Below are 15,604 nucleotides of genomic sequence, written 5' to 3'. Positions count from 1 at the left end.
TATCATATTTCCTTTATTTAGGCATGTCATTTATAAGCTAATTAATGACAATAAGAGTTGATAAATTGAATGTGTTTTATATTAAAATTTAATCAAGCGCAAAAAATAAAATAAATAACTACAAAATTAGGATTTAATCTATATATGTTAAAAAAAATAAGAAAAATGTCACATGTATTTACTTTTTCTAAATTTAAGTGAATTTGGGTTATCATACGTAATTAAAGAACAAACCTCCTTACCCAATCCTTATTTTATGATCGTTGTCATTTATTGATATTTTAGTCTATTTTACTATTTTATTAGATAAATTATATCTTCTTTTTCAATCCTTTTTTCTTGACTTAATTTTTGTGTAAACTAAAATATTAGTTTGTATAATTTATTAATCATTTAAAAATAATATTATCGAATCAAGGGAAAATAACTGCGGTAAAATGATTGTCAACTTATTAATTTACCCCTTTAATTTAAAATAAGTTGGAATTTTCTTATTAACGAAACCTTTTACACAAAATATTTATAATAAAAATCTTCCCATTAAATGCATTCAAAAATAAAAATGACATCAATAAATTAAATTAATTCTTCAAGTGAAATGAGTGTCTGGAGTGCATGGTCCAAACTACCGACGAGATACACATTTGGTGAATGAGTGTCTGAATTCACAAAGGACATGCATTCTGCAAATGCGTATCCCATGGTACGCATTTTTAGAATGCGTATCCAGTATTAATTTTTTTTAAAATTAGCAAAGGATACGCATTCATGCAATGCGTATCACCGGATAGGCATTCTCAAGATGCATATCCCTTATTTTTTTTTTTGCTTTTGCAAGTAAATTAAGGGAAAGACACGGTGATGCGCATGTTTGAAATGCGTATTCTTAAACACGCATGTAAGATATATGTATCTGGTCGGTATTTAAAACCTATGCTGATGGATCTGGGCATTTTAAACTTTTAGTTTTCCGAGATGGGTATTTAGAGCCATCACTCATTTTTTAACTTGAATTTGTGTTTTACAAATCATACATTAATAGTAATGGTAAATAATGGAACGACGTCAAATATGTTTACCTTTTATTAATTATATCTTAAATCATCATATCCGAATGACAACAAAATATTTATCAAAAATTTTGTAATAAAATTGATTTTTAAGAAAATTTTTAAGGAACGTAGTGACTGTTAGGTATATGACATGTCTATACCATCGTAACAAAGCTACTCAAGTTACAATGTTACTTTGCATAACCAAATGGAGTGTACCAATTGGATTAGTGATAGGTTTCAATGTACTTGTGTTATTAGTTCTCTATATAGCTTAAAATGATAAGAGCTTAGGATATTTCATGCAACAGTCTTGTGCATAATAGTTATTGAATAAATCAATTTGGTAGAAATTCAATGAAGATTGTTGAAGTATTAAAGTGAAGAAAGAAGAACAATAAGTTGAATAAATTCTTTAAATTCAATATCGTGAAGTCTAGAATAATTGTATCGTAGAATCTAGAAGAATTGTATCGTGAAGTCTACTAAAGCCATATAGTGAAGTCCAGTTTATAGCCATACCGTGAAGTTCAAGTTTGAGTTATATCGAGAAGTCCAAACTTGTTCTAGATCGAAAAGTTTAATTTTATGCTACACCAAGAAGTCAAGAAAGATATTATATCGTGAAGTGCATAATTATACTACATTAAGAAGTCTAAAGTAAACTGGATAGTATAGTCAAGTCAAATGGAGTTCACGATATCTTCACTCGGCCTCTTCACACCAAGACAAATGAAGGTAAAACTTATCAGAAATGAAAAAACAGATCACTACAACATATTGTACATGAAGATGGTCCATAGATATGTGTCAAGGCTACATCCAAACTTGGAGAGAAAGAAAAATAAAGTAAGTAGTAAAAAATCAGGAACGAATAACGGAATAAAGTGGTCCTAAGAAAGCTGCTACGTGTCCCCTAGCAGGATATGATTGCTCATTATAAAAGGGCCAGTGTGCACACTGAGTAGTACAAACTGTATTTATATTGTGCACATCCAATTTTTATTTGTGCGAAATATTGAGAAAAAATATCTTGTAATATTTTCTCTCTCTATATGTCATCTATTCAAGAAACTGTTCTTGAGAAAAAGCTAAGAAAAATAACTTTGTTTTCCTTATGAGTTGTATCAACAATTTCTTTGGATTATATGTATAAAGTAAATTGATTTAAATCTCTGTGTATTTTATATGTTTTAAGTTGTTAGAGCTTATTTCATTCTTATATTTTCCGGTTTTCAAAAAGAGTTTGAAAATTTCGAACTGGTCATTCACCCCCCTCTGTCTAGTTTTTGGTTCATTATTTTCTAACAGATACAATTAACTCAATAATATGGTGACAAATTACAAAAAAATGTACATATTACGGTTGATGATCTTGAATCCTACTTTACATTAATTGTGTGCTTCTAAAATTTGTAGAAATGAATTTGGATTCAAATAGGTTCCTAGTTGTAGTTGGAAAGCCGAAAAAAATCGGTCATGAGATATATTGTGATAGAAATCAAAATTATGATGCGTTGCTTCTGGTGTATGGATTTCAAATTTTTGTGCTTTAATTTATTTTGTTAATGGTGTGTAATTGCTCCTCCTGAATAAATCTAGTGTAGTTCAAGTAAGGATGACTTGACTTGTCTCTCTTCCCTAGAACCTTAAGGTGTTGCAAGAGACATCTTTTAAATAGCTCAGCGAATATTTTTTTTTCAACTAAAATGATATTTTCTGTTAGATTAATTAAAATACAGTTTTTATATACCGAACTCAATTTTATAACACGATTGCTAGTACTACCTTTTCTATATCTTTTTTTAAGTTATCGCTGTCTTCTTTTTCAATCTATGTTGAAAGTGGAGTTCGATTCAAGGGAGTAAAGATAGAGAATAATTTTCTTAGTGTTTGATGATGCACATATGTCCTCGATGCACGACACTCAAAGTGTGTGTTATGCTGCAGCAATATGTTCATTTTTCAGCAAGTGCGCATCGGATCCAATCTTCTACTCCAGTATTGACTTCTTGACATTAATACCAAAAGTTAATAATAATCTAGTAATATCCACAATGATTCACCGAGCTGGAAAAGCACTTCGGTAAGACTTCATTATTTATATTAGCCATACAAGTATTTTCCATGCTACATTGCTTATAGTCTAGTTAGAATTGGAAACATGAACGAGTATCAAGCTTTACTGATTGAACTCTAATTCTCATTCAGTATCGTGATAAATTCAGCCCAGTTGATTTTTAGAATCTTTGAATGAATAAACTGATTTAGGTTGTTGCAAATGTCATTATGAACTACCTTCTAAACATGTCATACAACTTGGTTATCTTGAAATAATTAGCTTGTTTGATCATCTCTAACATTAAAAAATTGCGACCCACTTTTTATGTTATATTGAATTGTGCTGTTTTTATACTGTGTCAATTCATTCGATGCGTACTTAACCACATTATATTTTGATCATTATCCCTTAATTGAGCTCTACAAAACTTGGTCTGGTATCTGGTCCATTTGCATCTTTTGGTTCTTCTCAAACATATATCTATAGTACAAGGAATTCCACACATGTATCTGTTGGGGGAATACACACAAATATAGAATCAAATAAATAATGCAAAACACACATACACATAATATATGACGCGGAAAAACCCATGTCCCAACTTGTATTATTAATCCAAACAATTATCAATATTACAATCAATCTCAGCAAACGTGATTCACTCACGTAATACTTAAGTCAAACAATACTCAAGCATATATCAAAACAATAACATGACTATGTATATATAGTCATCACAAACTTGACCACCAACACCAATAACCTAATCCCATTATAATAATAATTGTCTACCCATACAATTACTACCCAACCCAATTATAATAATAATTGTCTACCCATACAATTATTACCCAATCCAATTATACTTTCTATCACCAAGCCCATACTACATATTAGGTTTAATCCCAACAATCCTCCCCTTCAACCCAATATGGTTTCATACACAACCGAATTAACGTTCACCATCAATCCATCGACGTCGATTCGCCACTGCCTCCCCTCGAACAATAACCCCTCCTTCTAGCACAAAAAGATTTCTCTTATCTTTTCGACCTTTGAGTATCTCTAAATCCATTTTAGTGACTTCCAACATACGGTTCTTCATCATAACGGTATATCCCAAATTAAATAATTTATCCAATGAAACTATATTTCGATTTAACTCCGGTATGTATCTTACTTGAATTAACTTCTGAACACGACCATTGTAACGTTTCATTGTTACCTCACTATTGCCAGCAACCTTTACCCTTTTACCGTTCGGTAAAATTACCATATTTGCATCACACTTTTGGTAGGACGAGAACAACTCCCTCCTAGCACATATGTGATGAGAACATCCAGAGTCAAGCACCCATTCATCTTTTGATCCCTTCTCTTCATGAACTAAAAGAACAGCTTCATCAGTTTCTACAAGCGAAACACTACCCCCTCCTCGATTTTTCTTCAACTCTCTCAAGTCTTCTCTTGCCTTTGGACACATAAATTATATATGACCCAATTCCTCACAATAAAAACACTTGATATTAGGATTATATTTCGTAACACACTTCTTTTCCGTGTCACATGCACGTACCACAAATGCACTTCCATCAGATGTGTCACTCGATTCTTGTTTCATCAATCTTTCGGCCTCCAGAAGAACAACAATAGTCTCTATGACGCCCTCAATCTCAGGGTCAGGAAATGAGGACCCACACACCATTAACTAATATAATATTAGCGGATATAATAAACCCCGATTAAACATTAATAGGATCTAAACAGGATTAAGTATGAGACAAGATTACAACTAACAACCAGAATAAATATATTACAACCCAAAATAATAATAAATTCAAATTTATTCGATTTCGACATGGAACCGACAGATAACTCATTATATATAAACCAACTTATACAATCCTTCCAACTCAAATGCTTGCTTACTCATACTGCTACCTGCTCTGGCATCTGGAAACCTACAACACGGTAGGGACCGCCAGGAACGTTCTGGCGAGTGGCGCGCCTAAGTCTGGCCATCTTCTTTCTTAACTGCCATGGTTAGCAAAATATATGAGCAAAGAAGTTCAGCAAGTAACTATATAAACAGTTCTATAATGTAGTAACAATATCAATATCAACATACGAGGCATTCTACTTTAAATATCTAGGTGGCAGATTTCTATCTCTGGCTATGAAAGGGTTATTAAGAAGGATTTAGGGTTTTAGGAATCAAGGCTCAGGTTAGGGTGAAAGCCGGCATTCATCTCAAATCATTAGCAGGACTTCAATGTGTTTCTCAACAAAAGGAAATAATCATTCAGACTTTGAAACTTATCATCAATGTAAAGTGGCAGGATTCACAATATTACAATCAAAATGAAGACTCGAGTTGTTCAATTTCATTTCATTTCATCTTTTAGAGAATAAGGAGCAACTGCTCAAAGTGTATAAACATTTTCATCTTTATAGAGTATAAGAGAACCCTTGATTGGAATATCCATCTTTAAAATATAATACCGGTGATTAGCCTGTACTGACCTCCATCTGGTCGTTATGGTAGCTATGACATTATAACCTTATATTGGACTAGCCCCGCTAGCCTCTTATGTGACTGGACTAGTCCCACTAACCTCTTACGTCTCTATCTAATCCACCAGAAATTCGTTTGGAAAACCTTTATATTGGAAAAAGGATAAGAGTTGACTAAATTCATTTTAACATTACCAAGGAAAGTGAACGAATCAAAATATGTGAACGAATCAAGTCGAATATCATTCTTAAGTTCAATTCAAGATTTCAAGGAAAGTGAACGAATCAAGTGTAAATAGGGATCAATACCAAGGAAACTGGATCAAATGACAAACAGGGTATACTAGTTCCAAGTTAGAAGAGTTTCAAAGATCAACTCATGACAGGGTTCATGGGTTAACGAAGAATTTAGATTGATCAAGACATTAAGCAAGGGAATTCATAAAGGTTCTTTTAGGGTTTACGATATCATAAGATAAATAAGGAAACAATACAATATTCAGGGTTCGAATCAATAGGGTTACTACAAAGGATCGAACAGGGTCTGATATCAAATTGTCAAAAGAACAATATCAGGGTTTCTCAGAATCAATAACAGGTATATCATAATTGCAATAAAAAGCCTCTAGTTAATCATGGCATCAATAATTTCCTCTCTATATAAAAATCACAAGAGAAGGCAGAGTTACTTTCCTTAAATCGCTTTCCTGCTTTACTGAAACTGAACTACTTCCACCTAGGATTCTGTTAGGTCACACACACTGTAGAAGGGGGTTGAATACAGTGTTTACTACAATCAAATCGAATATAAGAGCTCAAGTAACAGAAAACAGATTTTATTCAACACAATAAACTCTATTACAATATGGAACTGTCCTCTCTCAGTGATGAACAAATTATCATGAGAGCTGTTAGGGTTACAATGAAAAATATTTTTGATAATGATAATAGATATAGTGTAAACCCTATACCTGTGTTTATATACTACATAGTTACAAGATAAAATTCTAATTGATATCGAATACAATTCTGCTTCCTAATATATATTAATCAGTTATCTTTTCTTCCGAGTATTCTATTCTTCATAGAATTCTTCTTCATGCATATCTCTTCTTGTATTTGTCTTGATCTTCTTTCCTTTCAATCAGCCGCCTTCATTATCTGAAAGTCTCCTTAAGTCCTGATATTATCTCCTGATAAATATCTCATGATAACTTAACTTCTGATGACTCAAGTTCTGATATCTTAAATTCTGACTTCAGTATAAGTACTGATTTCCAGTTAAGTACTGATTTGTCATGTTAAGTAAGATCTGAAAACTAAACACAAATCATATTAGACATGACATCACAAATATATCTAACAATCTCCCCTAACTTGTAAATTAGCATAATATACAAGTTCAACAGATATTTGATGATGTCAAAAACATTAAGTACAAATGCATGAGAATTTGACTAGATAACTACAACTTACATTCCTTTCAGCTTTACCATCCTTAAGATCTGATATCAGCTTCAGTCTGTATACACTTCAGAATTTAAGCAGTTGTAGATCTTCAAGTTGGCTTCAAACTCTGATCTCTATGATGTCAGGAGTTGTTCTGAGATAGTTCTTCAAAAGACATCTCTCAGCATATTCAAGTTCATTGACCATCCTCCTTTTAGCATTTTTCAATTCAGCTGTATCTTCACCAGTGTGAAAAATAGCTGCCCTGAGATCATTTATTTTAGCTTTCCTTATGTCTAGATCAAGTCTGATCAGATATGCTTTGTCAGACTCTAGATTGAATTCCACAGCCTTATAACCCAGAAAAGTAGTTATGATTTTAGCAGTGTTAGGCTTCATTTCAACAATATCACATTTGTGATCTCTGTACTTGGGACAGTATGGGCTGTCAGACTTTACAGAGTAAAGCTTCTTCTATGTAACACCCCCAGATCCGGGGTCGGGGATCCGGGTCGTCACGGTCTTTCTTTCCACAATATCACTTTACTTAATTAATAATAAATAACCTTATGATGTGACCCCACACTAACACACACCACAACCCGTTATAGTCTCAGAGATGAAACTTAAATAAGTACAAGTCTTTGAATCCACAATTTAAAAGTTATTACAACCCAAAATGATTACTTGATAAATTTACAGTTAATTGCCATTATATGCCACAAGTTATAATTATACATAATTGATTCTCAAAAGTAGATGGTCTGATCTACAATAGATCTACCTCTGCAGCTATAGCAGCTACAACATCAACGGGAAGACGCGGGACGCTTCCCACGCGCTTGCGCTGGGTCTGCTGGAGTCTGGCCATCTTTCCTAACTGTTGTTGTGTGATGAAAGAAGAAAGCAAGGGTGAGCAGCAAGCCCACCAAAATAATATGTATAATGATTTACAATATATGAGCCTACTCATAATACTCATGAAAGTCTTGGTCAAAAGAAATGAACCAAGTTTGATATCTTAATGCGATGAAGTCGCAAAATATTCAGTATATATACATATATACTTTTCAAAATATTGGAAGTCCTCTTCCATGCATAATATACACAAAGTCCCAGTGTATAACTGTATATAAAAAAATATCGTTGCAAGGTGATCTCATATATCTAACCTTGTCTCAACGTTTTTCTGAAAATCTTTGTCATTCATAAGACAATTATTAATTAGATATAAGTTTAAAAGATGAGGTTACCAAATACCCCAATATACTTATATCTTTCCCAATACTACTTGAACTACCACCGTTCAAGTTATAACCAGTTTCAAAAGTTCATCACATAGATGAGACTACAAGACAAGATTTGAATAGATTCAATCTTTGAAATATTATTGAATGAAATAAAGTTACGAGATACTTTATTTAGTCCCGATATGTATATATCCACATATATATATCTCTTAAACATTTCCTGGAACCTCTGTTATGTAAAGTATGAACAGAGTTTGAAACATCCAATGAATTTTGGAAAGGAAAAGAATTTTGGCATAAACCAGATATCTTGCTGATCAGGCAAAGATACCAATAAGTAACCTTTTCTACTAGTAGATGGATGAATCCCCCACCGGTCATCACCCTGGCCTCATAAGGACCTTGTGCTGGACCGCCACCCGGCCTCTTACGCGTTGATGGACTGCCACCCAGCCACTTACACAATAATAGACCGTACCCCGGCCTGTCACTTATGCCGACTCAATTAGATGGGCTTACTTCCCGAACATTGGGCAAGTAATCAATTCATTTACCAAAACTGCAACCTTGTTGCGAATATAAAATACACCACAGAGCCGGATTCCCCAGATTTTGAGCGAGTATTTAAATCCCCTTAAAAAAAGGAAGATCTTAAATATAAAAATGAGTTTTGGGATCAGCTCTGACTTTAAAAATCATTTTGAAGACTCGAAAACACTTTATAGAGTGTTTGGAGTAAAGCTGATTTAATGAAGTAAATCAGTCCCCAGAATATTTAGAAAATGACTGAATATTATTAATTAAATAATATTCCCATAAAGAATAATCTTTATAAAAATAATTGAAGTAGAATTATTAAAACTTATACTTGAAACGAGTATTAAATAACCAAAGATACACTTATATGAAAGTATTATCTTTATTTGAATAATCGAAAATAAGTTTGATTATTAACACCTTATTCTTTAATAAAATAAAGAATATATTTCAGCAAATAATCGGAGTCATAGATCCTCAAATGAATATTCAAATAATATTCATTAAATAATATAAACTGAGTCATAAGCCCTCGAATGAATATTCAAATAATATTCAATAAATAATATAAAAGAGTCATAAGCCCCCGAATGAATATTCAAAATAATATTCATTAATAAAATAAAAGGAGTCATAAGTCCTCGAGAATGAATATTCAAAATAATATTCATTTAATATAAAGGAGTCATACGCCTTCAAATAATATTCAAAATAATATTCAATAATAAAATAAAGTTAAAGTTATCGAATAAACCTTATTCGATTAATAGTTTTGAAAACTATGACCATATATACATATAAGTATATATATATATATATTTATATCCATATATACAAAATCTACTCGGGATCCTCGACTCCCGGTTTTAGAAAATATTTTCACCTTTGGGTCCCTATACTAAGGGTATATGCAAATTACCGCTATCCTCTAGCATAGGTATTATCAACTGAATCAACAGATATATATGGAAAGAATACAAAACAGGCATGCATATATATATATACCATAGCAGCATGCTTCAATATATTGCAACATTTGCTAATTAACCAACATGCATCTATCGCAAGATAATGCAAATACATATATACATCACAACAACAGTATAACTGGTAGAAAACTTGCCTGAGCGACTGGGGGTTACGAATGGCTCGGGACGAGTCTGGTAACCTATAAACAACAAGTAAGTTGGAATTAAACCAAAGTCACTTGTAAATCTATACTTTAACTAACTTAGACTCTAACGCTTGTTTTGCGCTTACTGATTCTCTTAAGTCACTCGAGTACCCTCGGCTCCACCATTTTTAATAATTTAACCTTTACGAGTTTTAAGGCGATTCCTTCGCGAGTGTCTTACCAACTGCCTAACACACTTACCATAAATGTTTCATATATTAATTAACCCTTTTTGGTCTTTAACCTAGGTTTCAAAGTAAGGCGAGGGGAAAAGTTTCGTTCGTGAAACGCCGTTACTTGAAACGGTCTTTTCTCCTAAACCGTGCATCGGAATCGAACGAACTACATATCAAAACGAAGCTCGTAACATGAGCTATCTAAACATGGCAGTGGTCATAATCTAGCAGGGGGTTCTCGGGTCCTAATGTTATGCACAAAAACAGTCCAAAGAAATTCGGACGTTACGACGGCTATGTTTACGCGATTACCAATGTTTAAACTACTCCAATTAACCACCAACCAACTCATTACCATCAATAAAACAAAACTTCACCTAAACCATACCACATCAGTCCATAATCTCCAAGGTTTTCAACTCAAACAACCACAATCAAGACCTATGAACTATAATCAAGCTTCAATTACCAAAACACTTCCAAATCAAACCAAACTACTAATAATCACAATCCATGCTTCTCATTTCACAACACCAACCATTAAACTTACTAACAAATAAAGTAAAGGCTAGGGTTTGAAGTTTATACCTTCCTTGGGAGGTGTTAAGTTGCTAGGAAGCCTTAGGGAGCCTCCTACAAGCTTGATCTTTCCAAGGAAATCAAGAACACAAAGTTAGGCTTTGAAGTTTCTAAAAGTCCGATTTAAAGAACTGTAAAAATGAGGGTCTTACCATGATTATTTGGATGAGACTTGTGAACAAGAGTTGTAGGACATCTCAATACCTTTCCAATGAGCTATAGAACACAATATTTGAGTGAGAAATCAAGGAGATACAGCAGTTTTAGTGTTCTGGTTCTGTTTTGGCCGAGAGCATGAAGAACAATGCCTTGGTTTCTTTTTGATTTTGATGAAAATGATTTTACTTGGCTTGGTTGCTTTGTTTTTGTGTTTGATTTAGTCAATTACCTTGTTGCCCTTGAATTTGTGTGGTTCTCATTCAACCACACCTCCTTCCTTCCCATGTCATGCTTGTGTCATCCTCATGATGTCATCCTCCCCTCCTTGTCCTCTTTCTATTGGTTGGATGACATCATCCCCACTAATCCCCTTGATTAACTTCCTAATCGTTTGCCTAATGACCGCTGATCTGTTATACGGTTCGCTTAACTTTCGTTTTCGTTTATCGTTTGAGGGATCATACCCGGGATCTTATTACTTAGGTTCCCTTAACCTTTCTCAATATATTATATTCCTTTTATGATCCTCTCCTATAATCCTTTAATTTAAATCCTTTTTATCCTGTTACCTTTTTCTCAATTCTTTCCGTATCTAGTGGATTTCCGGGAAAAATCAAAGTGTTCGGAATTGGATTCTGACGATCTTTACATACACTTATATACCATATAGAGTACTAATAAAATCTCAAAATATCCATAACAGAACCCCTACATAGTGTGGCATGAAAAGTTTTCTCGTTCAGCAAAAACACTATTCATAAGGGTTTCAAAATTTCTCAAAAATTGGGGTTATTACAGTCTCCCCTCCTTAAAAAGATTCCGTCCCGGAATCAGATAGAAATGAATAGGGATACCTTCTTAATATTGCACTTTCTAACTCTTAAGTCAATTTTCCCACATTGTGGTCCTGCCACCAAACTCTGCCTAGTTTGATAATCCTTCCCCTAAGCACTTGTTCCTTTTCACTCTATAACCCTTCCTGGTTGCTCCATATAGGTTACGTCGGGTTGCATGTCTATGCGCTCATATGCCCCTATTTATCTGGCATCTGAATTAGACTTCCTTAACATTGATACGTGAAACACGTTACGAACTTGTTACATGTTCGGGGTTAGGGCTAGCTCATATGATAACTTCCCAATATGTCTTAATATATCCAAGGGTCCAACAATTCGTGGACTTAGCTTTCATTTCTTTCCGAACCTCATCCTTCCTTTCCAAGGGAATACCTATAACAACACTAGGTCCCCTACTTCCTATTCTTTGTCCTTTCGTGTCAAATCAACATATTTATCATGTCCATCTTGGGCTACTACCTGCCGTCCTCTGATTAGATCTATTATATCCTTGGTCCTTTGGACTACTGCGGGTCCGAGCATATTGCGCTCGACAACTTCATCCTAATATAAGGGAGATCGACATTGTCTTCCCTCAAGGATCTCATAAGGCGATATCTCAATACTGACATATGATCTATTTTCGTAGGAAAACTCAATCCGCGTTATGTGATCATTCCAATTCCTTTCAAGTCTATTGCACCGGCTCTCATCATAGCTTCTAGCATTATATCTTTTGCTTCTCACTACCCATCCTTTTCCAGTTCGTAGTCGTTACTATCTTCCGTACATAATATTATACTGGTTACACTTTTGCTCGTTAGTGTTCTATAACCTTTTAATAACCACGTCAACCTTAGTATCATGAACGTGTTTCCATTCTGAATACCACCATAACTTTACTACTCCTTTTTCAGCTGCTTCTATCTTTGGAAGCTTAATCCTTCATATAGAAGTAAAGGAATTTGTTGAGAGATCACTATGATCATGAACACTTGTTATATCGCTTAGTTAGTACAGAAGGTGGCCAGCCTTTAGTACTTGACAAGCAATTAAACAATAGCTGGTATCCTACTAGGCTTCTATCACACAGATAGATAGTCATTCGGCAATACCTCCCCTTTCTGGAAGGGTTGTTCTTCTCAGCTTACATGAAATGAAAAGAAGAGAAAAGAACGAATTGAAGAGAATTGTATATATGAAAAAAAAAATATACTGCCACAAAATATCTGGCTTGGAACCTACCTCTGAACTATAGAGGTTTGTCATAGGAGAACAAATCATATACGTATATAAATCAACATTAAGCATTATAGCCTCGTATTTCCCATGCCTAAATATTTCTATTCCGTTCATCATTCTATGGACCCATGCTCTTCCTCGAGCTTATACACAATCACCTTTGAAACTCCCTCGACATCGAAAATCGAATCTGGGATCTCATTCTATACATCATCACTACTAGAATTCTATGCTTGCACCGCAACCTTCCTCGTATAATAATACAACTCTCTATTGATAAGAAAGAATAATAATTCACCAGGTAGATACTCTACTTAATTAGTCTATCAATGATAACTTATACACTACCACGACCCGATTAGTGGTACTCAATCTCAACACCCATTCCAATACAACTCTTATGGTTGTAATCAGCTCACTACTCGCAGAATCATTGCTGCCTTACTATGGTCCACCACTGACCCACTGTAGTCATTCATTTTCCCTGAAGTCTTAATAGCTAACCATACAGAGTCCATACATCTCGTATCAAATCCTTCTAAGGAGGTAACATAATCACCATTCCTGATTCATGAAGAACACTCCTGATCCTGACATACATACATGACATGAAGCAGATAAAAGTGCAGAAGAGTTTCAATCAAAGCAACGATAGCAGGTTAATACCATTCTTAATCATACGCCCAAAATAGAAGAATTAACTCAAGGGTTCATCTAGTCCTTTTTGAAACATGGTCCTGGCTTATCTCAAGATAGGACCTTCTAAGATAGATAGCCCGTTCATGGCGATTACATGAATTAAACCTTTACCAACTACTATTACGGTTGGGTATTGCACAGTCATCAGAAGGAATGTCAATCTTCCAAACCATAATTCAACCTTCACATTTTTAACCATCATCACTATATTCTTTTGGCACACGCGCCTATAATTATCCACTTACCTTTAAAGTGTCGGCCACCTCTTTGGCCTTTCCTGATAGTAAAATTTCCTTACAGTCAATGTCATTTTAACCACCTCCAAATAAATTTTCTACCTTATTTCCGATCACTGCTTGAGTGAAGATGTTTTCCTTAAAATCAGATGGGAAAAAAAATATCACCATTTTTCCATAAGTTATTGCCTCATTCTTTAGAGGCTAATCACTGTCAAGACTGACTCTCAATCATACTTAGAACATTTTTTTTTCTTAAGTCCTAATTGCCCTGAACAATTTCGACCATTACTGGTTCGATCCATACTTTCTCGTGGTTTAACACGTGCCCCACTTGGCATCATTATAATTACGTCATATTTCCTTTATCCACATTTCTATTCTTGAGAATTTTGAATATTACCTTTTTCCTTATAAAACCTCTAAGGTTATCCTTCAATCGTTCCTCCTGTATTCCCTAGATACAGGGCATATCACAATACCATTTACTAATAGTAGAACCATTGTCTATATACTTCTGCAAAATTTCTCCACTGATTCTTAAAGGTTGTTGTTACCTTAACCCTTTCCCAATCATACTGTCAAGACTCATACTGTCCCTATTAAGGGTGACATGCCAACCTTTATGCAGTCCCCTAGGATTCATTTTAAGTTACCAATGTTCTATCCTTAATTCCACCTTAAAAAGGTCGCTAAACTAGACAAAGTCTTCAAATTTTGGCTTCCTAACTCGGTGTGCCTTTACTAAACTATCCTAGAACTATTGACCCTCACTTGGGCCTTTTTCTCTAATGACCTTATACTATCTTGCAACTATGGTGGTCAACCTAAATCTCACTCCTAAGTGTTCTAAAACTACTCGGGATCCTCGACTCCCGGTTTTAGAAAATATTTTCACCTTTGGGTCCCTATACTAAGGGTATATGCAAATTACCGCTATCCTCTAGCATAGGTATTATCAACTGAATCAACAGATATATATGGAAAGAATACGAAACAGGCATGCATATATATATACCATAGCAGCATGCTTCAATATATTACAACATTTGCTAATTAACCAACATGCATCTATCGCAAGATAATGCAAATACATATATACATCACAACAACAGTATAACGGGTAGAAAACTTGCCTGAGCGACTGGGGGTTACGAATGGCTCGGGACGAGTCTGGTAACCTATAAACAACAAGTAAGTTGGAATTAAACCAAAGTCACTTGTAAATCTATACTTTAACTAACTTAGACTCTAACGCTTATTTTGCGCTTACTGATTCTCTTAAGTCACTCGAGTACCCTCGGCTCCACTATTTTTAATAATTTAACCTTTACGAGTTTTAAGGCGATTCCTTCGCGAGTGTCTTACCAACTGCCTAACACACTTACCATAAATGTTTCATACATTAATTAACCCTTTTTGGTCTTTAACCTAGGTTTCAAAGTAAGGCGAGGGGAAAAGTTTCGTTCGCGAAACGCCGTTACTTGAAACGGTCATTTCTCCTATACCGTGCATCGGAATCGAACGAACTACATATCAAAACGAAGCTCATAACATGAGCTATCTAAACATGGCAGTGATCATAATCTAGCAGGGGGTTATCGGGTCCTAATGTTATGCACAAAAACAGTCCAAAGAA

This window comes from Apium graveolens, chromosome 11 (genome assembly GCF_009905375.1).
Source record: "Apium graveolens cultivar Ventura chromosome 11, ASM990537v1, whole genome shotgun sequence".
In the NCBI taxonomy this organism is placed as follows: Eukaryota; Viridiplantae; Streptophyta; class Magnoliopsida; order Apiales; family Apiaceae; genus Apium; species Apium graveolens.
This window is presented reverse-complemented; position numbering follows the sequence as displayed.